Genomic DNA, 18,447 nt, shown 5'->3' on the forward strand with positions numbered 1-18,447 from the left:
TGCACTGCAAGTCTGCTAACCCCACATGCCATTCTGAGGATTGTGAGCTGACATATGTAGAATCATGCTGATATATAGTCCTCTGCAGGTTAAAGTTAAGGTAAAGTCCAGAGAAGCCATTGAATATTGTGAAATTAGCATAGAAGCCTATGGGAAGTGGAATTAGTGGTTTTTAGCCTTAAGCTGAGGCCATGGCAAAATGACAAGTTTCTTGGAATAGCTTTAAACTACTTGAAGATCTTGTTAACTTTGCTATGAGAGGAATACACTACAAAAATCCTTCAAAATGTGCATTTTTTTAAGTTATAGGTCCAAATTATGGAAAATTGGTCTTTTTGGCTGAATTTTATGTCCTATTTTGTGAAAAGTGTAGAAAATTTAGTAAAAATGTCAAATATTTAACTTTGAGGGCTATATTTACTTAAATATTGTGGTAATCAGCACTTGAAATCAAGTTTTGTGTAAATTTGAGCAAAAATTAGGTTAGAAATGAGGAAAAACTCACTTTCATTACTGCGGTTAAGGCCAAATAAGCATTCCCCTATGGCAACATGGAAAATCCATTATTGAGTACTTTTTTGCTTTAGGTGCCCTTTACTGGTCATGTTTTAATGTGAAAACACTGTATTTACAAATTTAAAGCCAAATATATCACCTTTTGTGAAAATTTAAAGATTTAGGATTTTTGACATGTGATCAAGAAAAAGGGGGAGGCATGTCAGAAATAAATTTTTAAAAATAGACCAATTTCTCAGAAAATGATTACTTTTAAATCTATCTCTTTATTAATATTGTTAAAAAACAAGTTGTGATTGATTTTTTTTATTTGAAAAGTCAGAAAAAGTTCTTTGCAAATATTTAATGCATTTAAGTATGGTAGAATATTGTCACTTTTTTGCTCGCGCAACTTGGTTACCCTATATTTAAAAATCAAATATTTAAAAAAGTGCTTGTCACATTTCACTGAAACTTTACAAATGCATTCAGTATGTGTGTAGGAAGATATCTGTATAGTTATTTATTTTTTCTAAGACAAAAAGTGACCCCTTTAGGTTACAGACCACCAATTCAACCAATGAGCATTTGGAACGTACGCAAAAATAGTCCTACACAGAAATTACCCCTGTTCCTCATAGTGCTGTGAAAAAAGTTCTCATCTTATTTAAAAAATTTAAACAGTTTCTGAAAGGAAAAACATTTCTGTACATTTTATAGGTGCATTTTGCTTCTTGTGATGTGAAGCCTAATCTCCATCATGATTTCTAAATATTCCCCTATCTTGTGAAAACACTGGGATTTCCCATGCTATTTATAGACACTTCACTTCCGGTGACCAGTACTGCACTGCAAGTCTGCTAACCCCACATGCCATTCTGAGGATTGTGAGCTGACATATGTAGAATCATGCTGATATATAGTCCTCTGCAGGTTAAAGTTAAGGTAAAGTCCAGAGAAGCCATTGAATATTGTGAAATTAGCATAGAAGCCTATGGGAAGTGGAATTAGTGGTTTTTAGCCTTAAAGGATTAGTTGACAATTGTTTTCACCTTTGTAATTGAGCTTTTGTTATTTGATAATCAAATGACAATTGGTCCGAGGACAGGTTGACACATCCATTATTGTGTATTTGACGCTCGACCACACACAGGTGACAGAAGTTGTAATTTAGGAATTACGATGGCGCGTTTTGAGAGAAAAATAAGAAGCTTATTATGATTTGTTGAAACCATGAAATGCCACTGAGGATAAAACAATTATTAAATGGCAGTAAAATTTTATTTGTTTATTTTTAATAATACTGCTCTCAAAATACGAAATATTTCGCGTGATTTTATATTTGCGAATAAAGCGAAAATTAAATAACCGCGGGTAAAACCACTAATACGGTATCCATTTAAAGAACGGGGCTTAGCTACGGTATTTCATTTTGTCATTTCGGTATTTACCGACGCGTTGTCCTATCGAGAAAAAAATAGAACTTGAACCGGCATTTTAATAACTATCAACAGCATCGCAAGGTACAACTTGATACGACAGCAGAGATTAAACCCTGAATAGTTGGATCAAGTATTGGCACGACATTGCAATTAGATACAGCCATTATCCTTTATGCTAATTAATCTTCCTTTTGTGGGGTTGAACTTCATAGTACTATTTTGTAGAATAAGACCCTCTTTGTTATTCAAAAAAATACCTGTTTTTACTAACATATCAAATCACAACGCCAATAGTCGATTCCAGTCGATTAATTATGTGGTTTGTAACTTTGTGGTATAATTGCATTTATTTACGTGGAATTGTAAAACTATCTTATTCCTTCTTTATGTCCCTTTTTTGGCCCATTTTTCCAAAGGTTGTTAGAGCAGTTACCAACAAAAGCAATACCAAACTTCTTTTTTTAAAATTTCAAACCTTTTTGCAAACTTTCATTGTGATTTATCTATTAACAGTTTTCAAACGAAAACGAAGTATCCGCGAACAACAATTAAACAGGTGACGACACCATCATACCATTATACATATTTTGTATGACGGTAAGCTGTTTCTGGTCGTATAAAAACACTCTAAACATCAAAATTTCGAAATTAACTTATTAAGAAACGCAAAAAACAAGAATTATATGTAGAATGTACCGAACTGATAAACTTTAAGCAATAGTTAAAGGGAATAGTAAAAAAAAATAGAGTGCGCATAACAATATTAATGGAAACACTTGAAAGTTTGAAACCTGTGCAATGGTTCTGGCATTTTATTTTTCCATAATTTCGGTTAACGATGCTGGTTTGTATTCTACACAGGTTATGTAAAGGTATTTTTGTCGTAGTATTTTTATATACGCGTTTTCCACGGATATTGATTGACAAATGGGCTGATGGTGACCAAGACAATTGAATAAGGTTTTTAAAGCTAAAGTATTTGTTAATATTTGCATACATTACTTGAACGTTTCATCATAAATCAAAAATCTAATAAAAGAGACACGAAATAAATTACGAAACGCTAAATCATTCGGTAGACAAACTGACACTTGTTTGCATCTATTTCTAAGCCAAAGGAAAATAAAATAATTAGTTCAGAATGAAACTTTTAATCTTACCTTTTTATCAAAAACATCGCACCTCGGTAAAGACGGTCTAATGATGATAAAATCTCTTCCAAATGATGTCAAATAAGGCATTTGCTATAGTTGTCCATAGACAATAAATGCACTTATGTACTACATGTATCGTACAAAGACTTCATTCGAAGGAGATATGGTGTTGTTTACATGTTAGGTCATTGTATTCTATAATGCAATGTAATTGTCAGACTGATACAATCGTAATTAACGAGAGGATTATATCAATGATATTGTTATTGGAAGATATCTATCTAATGCCAGATGTCATACTGAACTACTCTTTATAAAGAGATTATTGCATTTCCGATACATGACTAAGCAAAATTAGAATACCATTATCTTTTTTCTCCTTCATGGAAAATCGTTATTTCATGAGAACTAATAACTTTTGAGTGTCACAGGATTTGTCTACCTTTGCTTGCCTTCAAACCCTTTGATGAATAGTAAAGAACAAATTTAAGAAAACTGTTTCGCTATGAACTCTTTGTTGAATTCTTATGGTGCATGGCTAGCAGTCAAATGAGAAGATTTACTGAAATTCATATAAATGAAATGGTCAGGTTCTAAGATATATAGACATACGTACAATATCGTTATATGAAAGATAATAACACTTTTATTACACATATAGTAATCGATAATGATAGAAGAGGGAGGTTTTGCGCGCTGTAAAACCTAGATTTAACCCACTTTTTCATTTGAAATGCCTTACCAAGTCAGGATCATTGCGTTACCAGCTACTCTGCAGGTTTAATATCTATTTCGTTAGATTTTATTTGGACTTGACTAGATAATGGATCGGATTAGTGTTCGGTAAATTTGTTATTATTTGAATATCGTTAAAAGTCAGCGTTACGTTCGGAGTCTATAACAAGAATATGTCAAAGAGACAACTGACCCACCGGAATAAACAATGGTTATTGTGCCAAACACAAACAAAGCAGGTAGCTTAGATAAGCGCGTTTTTTTCTCATATGAATACATACCGGAAAGTTTGTTTATTTTCTATATTTCTTTTTTTTCTAAGAGATATTGCAACGTTTTTTAGTAACTATATTTAACCAAAAATTATACCATATACAACGTTTTACGTTATTTTTGGGATCTTTCATTCGAGAAGGGATTGCTTAGTCATAATGCTAAATAATAACTAACATTAGCAAAAAGATTGTTTCATTATTCATTAAGACAGACCATTTCGTTAAAGAGTAATCAATAGAATCAAGGTTATAGCGGTAATCAAAAGAATGCACTCCAGGGACAAAGACCAGACATGGAAAACAGACATACACAACAAAGAACATAAAGTAACTAAAATCACACACACAAAGCAACAAAAGTAAATGAGCAACTCGGACTCCACTAAAAACTGGGAGCATGGACCAGGTGCACCGGTAAGGTAAGCGTCCTGTGCTTTAAAGAAACAAAATGTAATCAACGTTATAATTTGATAATTTGTTGATCTGAGTTATATCTAGTTAAATGTATTTTGATTTGTATCATATCATACGGCGTTTCAATATATCGTTGTTGATAATGTAGTTTTCATGATCACTGCATATTAAAGATTTCATTGAAAGAGTAATCAAGGCAACCAAGGTTCTAGCGGAAATCAAAACAAAAGAATGTAATTCAGGGACAAAGACCAAACATGAAGAACAGATATACACAACAAAGATCATTAAGTAACTAAAATAATACATACAAAGTAACAAAAGCAAATGGGCAACTCGGACTCAACTAAAAACTGGGAACATGGACCAGCTGTACCGGTAGGGTAAGCACCCTCTGCTTTTCTAGAAACACTCGTTGAGTTGCTCATAAAAAGTCAAGTACGATGTAAACGAAAAGGAAAGAAAATATGACACGATGAAAGTATATTAATTTGTTATATCTAATTTAGACTTATTATGTCAGCTAAATTGTGTAAAAACTAATAACAACATTATGTCGTATATTATCAGTCACAAAAGAGATTAAAATACTTTAGATTGTTTCAACTATTTTTATCGAAGCGTTGTCTCATAAATGTCCTTTTAATGTAGTACATTTATCATTAACGTGTAAACAAATAATCTTTTATTATTAAATATATCGATGACTGACATTCAACGTCGAAAATTCGTAAACAATGATTCACAAATTTAACATCACAGGACGCTTTGAACAGTTGCATATTGCTTAAGTTTGGTAAGCAAGTCATTCAGCAATACCATACAGATTCCAAAACCTGACTTTTGCACTTGTGCACTTGTTTACAACAAAAAACTTGAAGAAACGGTTAGTGACATGAAAAAATATATCCTGGATAGATAATATGCTTTTTATAGCTGCTGTATCATTAATTATAAAGAGTGAACTACATATACAAAATGCTGATCTCCGATTTCTGTCGGATATACGACAATCAAAACCTATAGTTGTGTACTTTGTTTCCAAATGAAATAAAATAACTATGTATGGTTAAATTCAACATTTAAAATTGATAAGATGAAAGACCATTTGGTCTATGCAGCACTAAAAGAAATAATTAAGGGATGTTCCTATTTTTTTTACAAAAGTTAAAGTTATACGAAATGTAATATAGCGAGAATGGAAATGGTGAATGTTTCAAAGAAACAGACAAAAACCCTCGGGATGACAAATGTCAGTTCAGGGCCACGCATAGGAACGACGAGGAAACTTTAACACCACTGGGCAGCCTGACAACTGTTCAAAAATTAGAAGCACCTATGATTTCATTTCTAATGAATGACAGTCCAAATTTAATTTATTCGTAATAAAACGTAATTTTGTTTGGGATTATTTGAATCACGGAGCGCGGACCAATCAAAGTTAATGAGTCATGGTACTAAGCCATGTTATACAAAATAATCTAGTTTGCTCACAGATAACCAACAAATCGGAGAGCTTGTAACAAATCACGTTACAAGTAAAAGGTACTTACACAACAAACTGCATCAACAAATACAAATACGTAGAACCTTATATACTTAATGTATACTTTGCCGTTGTTGTATTAAGATCGCAATAGGTTCATAGCCTATTCTACCCTGTAAGTGTTATTTTCCATTTTATTTGACACTGTAATACCGTTCTGAAAATTGTATCTAGAATAGCACCTGCATATGCAGTTCATGAAATATTTCTTAAAATATAATAGATGAAGACAATAGATATTATAGTAGTAAAAATTAGTGGCATGCACATTTTAGATGCCAATGAAATACGCTGAAATGTTTTAACGAACAGGGCTTCAATACACTGAGATTAATTAGTCTAAATGCCAAAACATTTTGTGACTAAATGTAATGGCATTAAGCTAATAAATCACACTCAGTCTTCATTAACACTAACGAACTGTTCTTAATCACTTTTTACAGGTGGTCACACGCTATTTCAAGTACATGGCAAACATAATAGTATTACAACATGTTACCAATTTGTGAAAATATATCCAATCTTTACTTATATGTTCAGTGTTGTTTTTTCTTGACTATTTGTATTTCCTGCATAGCCCAGTTTTCGTGCTGATTCAGATTAATAATACTATTTAAGTACTACAGAATCCATTCAGGGTTTCCCACAATGCTATGCCAGATATATAACAAAATACTCGACCTTCTATGCCCATTGATTATAATAAGTAAGGCTGCTTTTTTAACGCAAATGTAGTTGCAAGGGTCTACACATAAAACTGTAGTCAAACGATTTTTAGACAACCGATGCTTTCAAACCATTTCTAATAATACACATTTGATTTCTCTCTCACAATATTAGCACTTGTATTTCTGGCACGTAACAAAACTTGTAATCGCGTTTTATAAATATGGAGACATTTGAAAATCACGACTGAATGCAAGTATGAAATACCACATATATATTTCCCGGCAAAAAACGTGAATATATGGCGATTTTGTAATGATATCCTATATTTAGTACCGCGGCACTTCTACCGCAAAACGTCATATGACGAATATCGATCGCCGTTCCAAATTTTAATTTATTTTGGAAAGAGCAGAAAATTTTGGAAAAATTTATATATAAAGGGATAATCAATTGGTTATCGTGAATAACAAAAATACATTTACTTGCGTAAATAACGCTTAAAAAATTAATTTGAACGCGCACGTACATTTGTTAAATACAGCTAAAAGCGTTCTTCGGGACTCGTGATCATATTTTGGTAATCCATTCTTCTCAATTAATTATCATAATACAATCTCCCGACGCCTTATATAAATAGGCAATATGCTTTATTTCCCCTGCACTGCTCATTTTTTGGCAATCTCGGCTGGGATATTCGATGAAGTTATCTGGCCTGTCTTCTTCCGAGAGTCCGAGAGTGACTAATCGAAGTTTTTAACACAAGGAACATTCGATAAATCACTGCTATATATATATATATATAATGATACGATGAAGAAAAGTGCCGTTTGGCTTCAAATGTTATTTGGTTTAAGTGCATAGGGATATATCAGTTAAAGCTTCCATAAGCTTGTCACTTGACTGAAAGTTGTGTTTGTTTTCATATTTTATTTTTGTATTGCTAATACGAGGAAAGTGGAACCGTAAACGTTCCCCAAGAAACAAATGAATTCAAACACTTAATTCCTTTCATAATTTTTGTTATGCGAAATATGGATCTTTCATAATAAAATGTGGGTATTCATGGTCCGAAATGTCTTGGGGTCGAATTGTCCGGTGTTGTTTACGTAATTTTCGTGGTTTTTGCATTTACCAAGTATATGAAAATGAAGCTGCATTAAACTATTTTCAACCTCCCGATTTTACATGCACAAACCGGAAATTGATGCTTTTTCTGCCCATATGTATGCAGGGCTCTGTTGATAATGCAGCCATTTACGCTTCCTACGGGAGCGTATTACTATTTTTTTAGTAGGGGGGCTTCTGTAATGATGTAAACGACTACATATTTTTGTACCACTCCAGCTAAGAATCATGCAAAATGTAATTTATGGTTGGAAAGCCTACATATTTTCAGTTTTGATATTGTGTTTAAAATATTTTAGTGAACAAAACTTTACATGTAGCTTTTCATATACCACCAGTTCATAGGGAATAAAATTATAAAATTATTTATATACTGTAGAATTCATATGGATTTTTTATTTGGATTATCATCTTAGAGCAGACAGATTGGAATGATTATATATTTCATCATAAACACTTATTAAGCAACTGAATAACAAGAATAAAAATGTGCAGCCTTTGTTTTTGGATGTATCACATGTAACAGAATTTGCATGATTATTACAAAGATTACTACTGAAAAACCTTTTAATAGTTTTAACCTAAAGTTAGAAAATGAAGATAATGTTACAATGGTTCATGTGATATTACAATTAATAATAAATTGATTTTCCCCTTTAAATACGGAAACGTCCTCGCCTTCAATGACATTTATTATCAAACAAGCTATAAAAATGACAGTTAGAAGTGTAAACTGCTGTTTATTTAGATGTAATCGAATGATGCTTTTTATATATAAATGACGTTTAAAACGCTTACGTATTGCAGTTTTGAAGAAAGAAATTATTTAAGTATTATCGAATTTTAAAATCCTATTTTCTTGTCAATTTAGAGAAGACAAGGAGGCTCAATTAATCTTTGCAATACGGAAAGATGTATGCATTTCCAGTGAACTATATCAGTTAACAATTCCTTATGGAAAACAGAAATAGAGCTCCTTAATATGTCTACATCTTTTGTGTCAAAACTAAATATATATACACTTTTAAATAATCTGCTTTGTGGACAAAAAGAAATTTAAAGACAAAATAAAATATTGCACTGGGCTTTAAGATCAGTTTATTCCTCGGTTAACAGACAAACAAACAACCTATTTGTACCAAATTTCCTATTGCGATAAGTGGAATTTATATTTTTATTTTTTACTTCATTTTTTAAATATTTTTCACTTTTTTCTTTTCACAATCAATTTGTTACAACTGAGTAGCGCATGTTTTTTTTCCACATTGCCAGAAAAAATAATAGAAATAATATAATAATAATATACATTTGTCCATAATGCATATTTGCTTACGACTAGGCTTTATTCACTAAAATTACAACATAAAGGATTTATAAAAGAAATGACAACGGTACCTTGTTGTGTAATTAGACGACAAATAAAATAATTCATAATACAGTGCTGATACAATGTAATCAACTGATGGAGAAACTGTACAACAAATGCCAATCAAGACTGCATATCTAATAGAGAAGTAATGTATGCAACTTAAATTCTTGTTTAATATAGAGTAATTCATCCTAATATTGATGATGTAACAAGGATGTTAAACAAGGATATTTAAATCATTCCAATTTATTTAGGATCGATAAGAAACAACTTACTGTCAGTATTTTTCTAATAGTTACAGCAGATGATGTAGCGTGCGATAAAACCTGGTCATATTCTTCCTTTCCTATTTAGTCTACCTGGACTTGACTTTTTTATGAGCAACTCGGTGGGTGTTTCTAGAAAAAAGGTGATGCTTATCTTACCGGTGCACCTGGTCCATACTCCCAGTTTTGTTGTGTGTGTCTGTTCTCCATGTCTGGTTTTTGTTCATGGATTGCATTCTTTTGAGTTCCGCTAGAATCTTGGTTCCCTTGATTACTCTTTAACCCACCAATCTTATCGGAAATACATGTACCAAGTCTGGACCATTTCGTTTTTGGTTTTTAACTTACTAGTTTCTATCCACATCTTTCCATCTGTTATACTGACTTTCCCTTTATCTATTCCTTTTATTATTGCCTAGAGTTTATGATTTCTGTAATTTTGTTGTTACCCTATATTACTACAACAAGGCTTTCATCGATATTTTGCAGAAATATACTTAGAGTGAGTGAAAATGTATATAGATATACCTCATAGTAAAAGACACGCTTTAAAACTTTATTCATTCTCTCAGAAGGTTTTTCTAATTGGTACACTTTTTTAATTTCTTTTTTTTAAACATTAATATAAACTTCTTCTCATACAATGTGGTTTCGTTCTTAATATCGGCCAAAAAAATCGAATCATCGAAATAAAAGACGTCAATATTACAAAAAAGTGGAAACTGGAAACACAGACCATGTACTTACACAATGAACTCAACATAGTAAAATTAGAATTTTATGCATAAAACTGAAGATAAGATAAATAGACGACACACAAAAAGATGCCTGCAATATGAACTCCAACAATCAAGAGTTATATTAGGAAAAATATATATAAAACGACATCTTATTTTGCTTAATGTAGGAGTTGCGTAAATGAACGCCCCTGGCGGATTTCGGGAAAAACGACGTCGTTGCTCTTACTATGCGAGTTATTTCCCTTTGACTACTGACTAAAATCGAAATTCCTGTGAATATTTCGTTCTTAAATTGTATTACATGTATACTAAATAACATAACCTTCGCCTCTTCTCTGTTTCTGAAATATATATATATTGTCTAGGATTACTGTAGACGTATTGGTGTCAGTTAAATAGCACATGTCCACGTATAGTTTGACCATCATCTTCATTTTCTAAGAGTGCTTACAGGTTTACTATTTTTATTTTCTGTTTTCTTTTCAATTGATGTCTTTCACTTCATACCATGTACATGTACATGTACTCATGTGTCTACTTTCTGAAATTACTTTAATACAAAGAAATTGCAATCACGTTGAACGCACTGAGTGTATCCTCTTTTTTTATGCAACTTTGTGTAACTAGTTATTTTATTACTCTTTATTTTTTCATTAATGAAAGTTATGCACAAAGTTTTAACCTTCTTTTAGCTTTAGTGTATCCTATAAATGAATTGTCATGATATTAAATCTTATTCTGCATCGATTATACCATTGATATAAGCTTTTTAAATTAAATTCATGTAATGGACATTTAAATTCAATGAAATGTTTGTCAACTATTAACTTATGCAAAACATAGAATGCCATATTGACAAATAGTTCATGCTTGATGTGAATGAAAAATGTTTGCAATTACTACGTATTATCCTATTAATTTGCGTTCAATGAGATTCAAGCTATGATTTGTTTTCATAATAGGGATATTAATTGTCTAGGATTAATGTTGACAACTCTAGGTCAGTTAAAGATCACATGTTCACGTATTATATATACGTCGATTTCATTTTCTACAAGCATTTAGATTTACTGATATTGCTGATTTTCAAAGGATGACACTGCAATAATTTTCCCTCTCCACCTACCGTGAACCATTTAATTAAAAAAAACTGTATACATAGATATACGACTGTGAACGAGTCTCATCTGCCACGTCTTGATATCAAAGATTTTGATTTAATCCGTGTTATGATTCGTTGGAAATTTAACTTAATGCACTTTTGTATTAGACATACAGAAAAGCAAGAGCTTTCATCTCTTAAAGCAGTACACAAATCTCTATGGTGTCGTTCAAAAAATAAGCTGTTATTTCAAATATGAACAAACAAGCTTTTCAGGACACATATGCATATTTTATAGTCAACATAAATATTATGTAAGTTGGCAAGATAATATACTGATAGTAAAGTCGCAATTCAATCAAAATACTTGGGGTCTTTAATTAGATTGATGTATCTCTTTTGCTCTAAGGTAGCTTTAAGTGTGTTCTTTGCTCTGTTAAAAATAAAAAGGATTTCAAACGGTTGTGAAAACTTTTTAAGATCTTTCATGTTAAAACAGTATAAGTAGAAAAAAACAAGAGGCTCCCAGGAGCCTGAATCGCTTACCTGGTTGAATTTTGCCTTTCAAAGGCAATAAATAAATTTAACAAGAAGTTGTCCAACAATTTTGACTCAAGAAGTCTTTGGTAGGACTTATCATAAGATCTTTTCAACAATTAAAAGTTTCTTTTAATCGATCATAGTTTTCACGATATTGACTGAAAATTGTTTAAAAAAGTCATTTTTCCCCTTTCAAGGGCAATAACTCTTACAAGGAGTCATCTGACGATTTTTATCCCTAAAGACTTTTGTAGTCCTAATAATATGGATCATTTCAACTATTGAAAGAATTTGGCTAAACTTATCGGTTTTGGAGATATATGCGTAAAACTACTGTCTGACCCCTATGTTCTATTTTTAGTAACGGCGACCATGTTTTTCGACGAATCAAAAATCAATTATGGAAATGTCAAAAATAATATTTGGTCCATTTCAGAATAAAAAGGCACGAACTTTGGTACACCAGGACAGGTTAAACTAAAATAGACTTTTCTACTTTCACTTTTATTTTGAGTTCATACAATAGACCCCTTTTCTGAAGCATTATTTTTCATGAAAATTTTTGTGTGTTATAGATTGATATTTACCCTGTACTTGTAATGAAAAGTGACAGTCATTTGCCTCGAACCAAAAACAGGAAAAGGCAAGAAGGAAACGCACTATATTTTGTACCCTCCATGTTTTGACGTACACCCTCTCAGGAATGCGTAATACAAGACTGATACCTACAGCAGAATTATGATTCTGATAACACTATCCATAACTGTATTATAATGTGGTCGTAGTAAATTATGCCTATTAACATGTGGTTACTTTTGCCTATGACATAAAAAAATAATTTCTTCAGCAACATTTATGAACTGATTAAGCAACTATAGACAATAGTCAAAACAATAGCCAGAAAGAAGATTCTCTTCAACAAATCGCAATATCAAGCTAAAACTCGGATAGTTGGAAACAAGTGCAATGATCCTGACTTGGTACATACAGTTCCTATGAACTTTAATCAAATATGTCTTGCACTTTGTGAGGAAGGCGCGTCAATTTCAAGATAAAATAACAAGTTACAAGTAAAAGTATTTCCATCACATTTAAGTTGTGAAGGTAATATCCTGAAGAGTATAGTGAATCCAAAAGCTATACTTTTCTCTCTTATAATATGAAAACTCGTTTTATGAAATTTATATTTTGATAATCCATTTTTATGTCTTGGTCTAAGGCTGACACAGCAATACGCCGAACTACTATATTTTGACTTTTTAAATTGTTTTCCACAGTTAATTCTTATTTTTAATTTTGATTAAAAGATCCCCTTTGTTATTTTCATTCAGGTTCCTTATCATTTGCTTATGTGTGCCTTTGATAAAGGTACAATCACCCACAGCGTACGTGATTCAGCTTCTGAATCTGTTTTGATCTTGAATTTTATGAGCTTTATGCTGAAGAAGGATATCGGTTATCCGAAATATTGAATGTAAATTTTACCATCTTTTGGTGATATTAAACATACGTAAATATTGATCATATTACATGCTTTTTTCGTATTACCAGTTGTATTCTAATTAGGTCCCACTCAAATCTTTCTTTGCCAATTCTTAAAATAGCTTAGCCTCGGTTTTGACAAGTATGACATCAGGTTTCTAAATTATATACCAATTATTTGGCACTAAAGGTTTATAAATGTCAAAAATGTCAGTGAACCATGTCTGCCAATAAATGAAAATAGCAAGTTTAAAGAAGAAATTCATATTGTGCCAAACACATTGCCGAAAACAACGTTATTCGTTTCTAATAGAATAAGTTCTTTTTGCTTTCAATAAAACATTTCTGACTGAATCAGCAAAAGATTATTCCATTTTCAAAGAAAACCACTCAGTAAACAGTCAATATAGCATTCTTAAATTTCCGTAATTATTAAAGGTCTAGACAGTATATAAACAATACAGATTAGCAGTAACTTTTTTCCGAATTTCATTTTATATGTATAAATGTTGAAATATGGTCAGAATCAATTTCTATATGGAACTTTAAGCCAAAGGCGTGGATAAGGCTTGTTGAGCCGCTATTCGATCAGTACCAATCAAAGGCCAAGTCAAACAAAAAATGCAGGATATCCCGTGTTAAGAGTGTGTTAAATGCAAATTTTGAAGTTAAGCAGTTCGAAAATATATTGACATATTCGAAGCACAAGTTTGTTTTGTACAGCTAAAAATTAAGTTCCAAGCAGCAGCAGGCTTTCACTCCCATTTTAAGCTAAAGTGAAAGGCCTTCTACCCTTTTTTAATGTAATGATAATCAAACGACGCTTGAAATTAAAAAAAAAAGTTGTATGAAACACTCTTTTAATCCTGTAATTGCAAAATAAAATTCATTATCAGCGAAGACATCTTGAGTAAGTTGCGAAAGAGTAATCAAGGGAACCAAAGTTATAGCGGTAATCAAAAGAATGTAATCCAGGGACAAAGACCAGACATGGAAAACAGACAAAACAGACGTACACAAAAAAAACATTAAGTAACTAAAATCATACATACAAAGTAACAAAAGTAAATGAGAAACTAGGACTCCACTAATAACTGGGAGCATGGACCAGGTGCACCGGTAGGGTAAGCGTCCTCTGCTTTTCTAGAAACATCCGCCGAGTTGCTCATAAAAAGTCAAGTCCGGGGTAGACAAACGAGGAAAGGAAAACTATGACCCGTTGAATAAATTGGTTTTCATGGTGCTGATGGATACACCATAACGATCCACGAGTTCATGATGACGACCATAAAACTTCTGTAGTGATGACTTAAATCTTGTAGCAACATTACCGTCAGACGCAAACGCTGTTCAGAGGTTGCTTAACAAGCACTACATAATAATATTTCAGTGAAAATATTTAAAGTATTTAAACACATAAAACTACTAAATTATAGCAATATTCAAATTTATGATGTGATATTCAATGTTTACGTATTGACCCTGCCAATGGTAAAGTGATTCATGGTCAAGAAAAACCCACCAAACAAATGATGCTTTTTCAGTCTACATATGCTATACTTCCACATAAAAACAATCTTTTCTGCATCCAGAGTTGCACTTTTTAGAAAAGCACACATTTATCTCCAACTAAAATTAACCCAATCAAGCCAAATCAATAACGATAACTCTTGCAAAGTGCAAATTTCATGTGCAATCTATATAATTTTCATTTTAAAAGCGCAACAACCAAATGAAAAACTAAGACTGGTTATGCGACCAGTAACTGTTTTTAAACAAGAAATAAAACTGAATTTGTTGGGGTTTTGACATGCATGAATCATCTTCTGTCAGATTTTTAGACAGGCTGCTACTTAAAACGTTAGATATCAGTGACCCCAAAGTAAAATATATAATGTTGTATTGATGCCGTTACTGACCGAAATGTAAATTATAAGTATAAGAACACAAACTTTAAACAAATGAATTATTAACCTAAAATCATGGGTCTTATAATCTACACATATAAATCTGTCCTACAGATATATGTTAAAAGTCTTTTTGACCATTTTCAAACCAATTACCAATTTAATAATACTGAGCATCGCGTGCTTGGCTGAGGACAGACGTTCAGTCAAACCGGAATAGGTATCAGACAGTCCCGCAGATATGGGTCAGGGGAGTGAATTCAAAGTGAAAGTAGCCTCTAAATTTATTTAAAATTAAAATATGCAATTCACAAAAACAAGAAAAAACTTTTAAACAAATATTAACAGTATCTAGATCCTCTACGCTGATTTTATTAAATAGACAAACGTTTACTTCTCATATCTCACCCATTCCAGCTATCGCCCTTTTTAATGATTTTACAAACCTAAGATACTCGGTAGTAGGCTGTACTTATCTCACAGAAAAAGAGATTTATCCGTCTCATAATTCAGTTTATTAAGTTTAGAATAATAGCATCACAAGATAATTCCAATATAACAAGAGAATACAGTTTGTCTTGAAGACAAAGATAAGCATAAAATATGTTGTTCTTCAGATTTCACAATGAATTACTCATTCTGCGTAGGAACAAATTTCATATTTTCATTATATCAAATTTCAGGCTTTTTTTTCATTCTGTCGGACAAATTGCTGTATGGGATGATAATGCAGACTTCCTTATCTAAGTCTAATCCTCCCTTTTTGGTAAAACTTCTTTCTTCTTTCTTGTGCTACGTTGGAAATTGTCAATAACACTTTTTTATATAAAGGGTTAAATTACTGGTTATTAGACTCATCTGGATTCATTATTATGAAATAGGGGATTCAGTAGTTCTGTTCATGGTTTAAATGGTGTTTGATTTTCTTTTAAAGAACTCGGTGGACATTTACTTTACAATACAATAAAAAAATATCTGGAACTGCCAGATTTCAAGTTATCAAAGTAGAGTTATTTTGGGGAAAGCTGCAGCCTGCCTTGCGATGTGAGGGTTTCTTCGTCGTTCATTGAAGACATTTCGGTGGCATAGAGCTGACATTTTTCATTCCGGTGGGATTGTTGTCTCTTTGACATGTTAACCTTATCCATTCTTGTTATAAATTTCTTTAATTTTTTTTAATTTCAGCATTGACTTAGTTTTTCTTAAGTGAATTATAATGCTGCAGTCCATATTTTTTAGCTCCTTTTATTGTGACTAACTCCAGCATGAAGGAGTGCCAGAATCTTACATCGATCAATACTTCATTCAATGGAGAGTAATCAAGGAACCAAGATTCTAGCGGAAATCAAATGAATATAATCCAGGGACAAAGATCAGACATCGAAAACAGACACACACAACAAAGAATACAGAATAATCAAAATATTTCGTACAAAGTAACAAAAACTAAAAACTGGGAGCATGGAGTTGCTAATAAAAAGTCAAGTCCAGAGTAGACGAAAGAGGAAATGAAAACAGGTTGGTTCGAATTTTACTTTAACCAAAATTTGACATCATATGATAATTCCGTGGTCTTGTGTAGAAAAACAGCAGACACTTTGCCCACCGTTGCACCTGATCCGAACATCTAGTTTATTGTTGTGTCCGTATTGTATATTTCTTCTAAAGTGTCTGAATGAATTCGGAGTTCGTTTTAGTATTGTTTTCTATGTTACTTTCGTTTTTTGTTTTTGAAAGTATCATAAATAACCTGCTTCTAGTTATAATCATAGTTGTTTTCCTTTAATACAGGCATCGACAGGTAATAGCAAGTATTAGAGAGAGTAATCAAGGGAACCAAGGTTATAGCGGTAATGAAACGAATGTAATCCAGGGACAAAGACCAGACATGGAAAACAGACATACACAACAAAGAACATAAAGTAACTAAAATCATACATACAAAGTAACAAAAGTAAATGAGCAACTCACTAAAAACTGGGAACGTGGACCAGGTGCACCGGTAGGGTAAGCGTCATCTGCTCTTCTAGAATTTTAATGATCAATAAAATGCAGGTCTCGCATTGCGTTTTTTTTTTTCATCCACTGAATCTGAATTACTTAATGCGACTATATAAAAGTCTTCCAAAGTAAATTGTACGTTTTTGTTTGCGTTTTCCATGTAGATAATATTTATAGCCAGCTTTATGTCATAACATCATTTTTTTCAAGAACCACACTTATGTGATGAATGTTCATGTTTAAATCATACTTTTTTAAAAACGATGTATAAAGTATGCAGTAAAATAGCAATAAACTACAGATATTATCAAACTTACACAGAACCATACAGAGATATTTATCATCGGATTTAAATTTCGAAGCAGCACAACTCAAACATCTTTCGAGAACTTGTAAAATTTCTGACAAAGAAATAACTGTAGTTTGTTTATGATTCAAAATTGATAAATGTTATAGACATTTCAACACTAAATTATACAACTAGGAAGTTCTTGCTAACATGATATATATATTAGCCATACCGTGGCACCATCTTGCGATAATGATCTATGATCTGTTTAATATTCTTCGTAAACTTAACAGTAACTTGCCAGGTATTCATGTAGCTCTAAAAACTGTTTGGCAAGAGTTTTAGAAGCAGGGGATTCTTTCTTTCTTATCGAGTTGACTTCCGATATATACAGTATTGTTGGATTTTTTCAAGTTAAAATTGATATGTCAACATATCATAGAGTCAGTTCCTTTAATCTACAGTAACTGTTTATCATCTTTCGATATATTTTGCATCCTTTTCCTTTTTTATTGAATGTTGGAACTGTACGTATTTCATAAATTAAACTATTTCTATCTTTTTTAGAACAACCACGATTAGTACGCATTAAAATAAGATCGTTTAAAAAAACCTTTTAACGTAAACACAATTAATCAAAAAAGATAATGATAAAATCTACAGCTGGAGGTTTAAACGTACAAATTATGTTGTATTTATTAGCGATAACAGTGAGTGATGAACGATGGCTTTGATACAAGCTGCTAAATAGTAGTTAACAAGCAACTTAACCTATCATATCTAGGGATTTCCCCTAATCATTGTGTCTGGTACAAAATTATACTTAGTTAATTTCTGCAATATTTTCGTTTACTTAGACACTTAGAGCAAATACATCGATACCTGTTTAAACCGAC

The 18,447-nt window shown here is 32.0% G+C and overlaps 1 protein-coding gene across 4 annotated transcripts in view; it reads right to left on the reverse strand.

Annotated features, from left to right (window-relative positions):
- LOC148610399 (soluble guanylate cyclase 88E-like) overlaps positions 1–18,447 on the reverse strand; it is a 139,364-nt gene that overhangs the window by 88,870 nt on the left and 32,047 nt on the right. Inside the window, exon 1 of one of the 4 annotated variants that reach the window (XM_088543023.1) lies at positions 3,098–3,282. The exons of the other annotated variants lie outside the window; for them this stretch is intronic. The gene's annotated coding sequence lies outside the window, so the exon portion shown is untranslated. Of the gene's footprint in view, positions 1–3,097; positions 3,283–18,447 lie in introns of those variants that run through there. 4 annotated transcript variants of the gene reach the window in all.

This window comes from Perna viridis, chromosome 8 (genome assembly GCF_037379345.1).
Source record: "Perna viridis isolate PV_CMFRI_1.1 ecotype Kerala chromosome 8, ASM3737934v1, whole genome shotgun sequence".
Lineage (NCBI taxonomy): Eukaryota > Metazoa > Mollusca > Bivalvia > Mytilida > Mytilidae > Perna > Perna viridis.